The sequence below is a fragment of the Lathyrus oleraceus genome, chromosome 1 (assembly GCF_024323335.1).
Source record: "Lathyrus oleraceus cultivar Zhongwan6 chromosome 1, CAAS_Psat_ZW6_1.0, whole genome shotgun sequence".
In the NCBI taxonomy this organism is placed as follows: Eukaryota; Viridiplantae; Streptophyta; class Magnoliopsida; order Fabales; family Fabaceae; genus Lathyrus; species Lathyrus oleraceus.
This window is the reverse complement of record NC_066579.1, coordinates 399820600-399822203: the sequence shown is the minus strand read 5'-3', so window position 1 is coordinate 399822203 and position 1604 is coordinate 399820600. Positions and strand designations below refer to the sequence as shown.

General features: G+C 38.6%; 1 non-coding gene across 1 annotated transcript; it reads left to right on the top strand.

Annotated features, from left to right (window-relative positions):
- Nucleotides 1–220: 220 nt before the first annotated feature.
- LOC127116067 (small nucleolar RNA R71) lies at nucleotides 221–327 on the top strand. The gene has a single exon (XR_007801053.1). It is a non-coding gene; the product is annotated as a small nucleolar RNA R71 (small nucleolar RNA).
- Nucleotides 328–1604: the final 1277 nt, after the last annotated feature.

The following is a 1604-nucleotide window of genomic DNA, read 5'->3' as shown; positions in this document are numbered from 1 at the left end:
TATAGAGCTCAGTTCATGCACTCCTCCTTGGGCTTCCTTCTTCTCAACCGTCGCTCGTTCGACTCCCCATGATTGATGGTTTTGAGCCATATCTTCGATGAGGGCACTAGCTTCAGGGTAAGGTTTGTTCATCAGAGCACCGCCTGCGGCAGCGTCGATGGTCATCTTTGTGTTATAATGAAGTCCATTATAGAAGGTTTGAATGATTAACCAATTTTCTAAACCATGATGTGGGCATGCTCGTAACAACTCTTTATATCTCTCCCAAGCTTCGAACAGTGATTCTCCATGGTTTTGGGTAAATCTAGTTATATGGTTTCGAAGAACGGCGGTCTTACTCGGGGGAAAATATCTAGCAAGAAAAACTCTTCTAAGGTTATCCCAAGTCGTAATGGAATTGGGTGGAAGGGAATCTAACCACGATAGGGCTTTATCTCTGAGGGAAAAAGGGAATAATCTTAAACGTATTGCCTCAGAAGAAGCTCCATTGGTTTTAAAAGTATCTGCTAATTGAAGAAATATTTTTAAATGTTGGTTAGGGTTCTCGGTAGCGAGACCCGCGAATTGTCTCTGTTGCACTAGTTGCAACAAGGATGGTTTAAGTTCAAAATTATTGGCTGGGATTATTGGGTTTACTATACTAGAACTAGGTTCTTCATTGGATGGTTGAGCGAAGTCCTTAAGAGGTCTTTGGTTTTGATCTTCGGCCATAGCTCTCTTAATTCTATGAAAGAATAAACGTGCGCGAGCGTAACGTTCAGGTTCCGCCAGAGGATATACTAAATTTAAACTTCCGGTGCTGCGAGTTCTTCGCATTGACCGGCGGGAAATAACCTAAGTCTAAACGATATAACAACAGGAAAATGAAATTTGACGAAATTGGTCCCCGACAACGGCGCCAAAAACTTGATGCGTTTGCTTCGCAAGTATACGAACGCGTCAGAGTAATATAAAAGATTATCGAATCCACAGAGACCAAGTGTCAATCTATCGTTATCTATTGTTATGGTGTTTATCAAAGGCAATCAAAAGAGGTGTTTTTGTAGTGTATGCAATGAAAAGAAAGTTTTGAAATAGAATAAAATTAATAAAGACAGGGTCGAATGTAATTCACGTAATCAATTGATAATCCAAGTACTTGCTAGTAGAGCTACTTATGGGCAGTGTTTCCTACTTTGAAAAGAACTAATTTAACAGGAACTGTCGCTTTTGCGTATTCAGAACCGAGTTGTACTCCCTAATCAAACCCTCTTATTGTCACTTATAAAAAGGCGCGCATTGCGTTAGAGTAGTAAACCTATTTTTAAGAAATATAGTATCTTAACTAAGTTGAAAAGTATTGTAACCTGGATTTCTTAACCAAAAGAGGTTCTTACGAACCAGACTCTAAACTTATAAACGCGTCCGAAAATAGTTTTAAAATCTCTTTTCTTCTTAATGTTAAAATCTCCTAATGAACTAAACAAAGCGCTTTCGCTGTTTTTGAAATAGTTAAAAACAATTAAGTTTAAAAAGACGTTGGACGACTTTCGATCTTACCCAACGGAATTGAAGTGCGGGAAAACTTAAGTTGAAAGTTAAAATAGCCCTTAAGTGTTTCTACG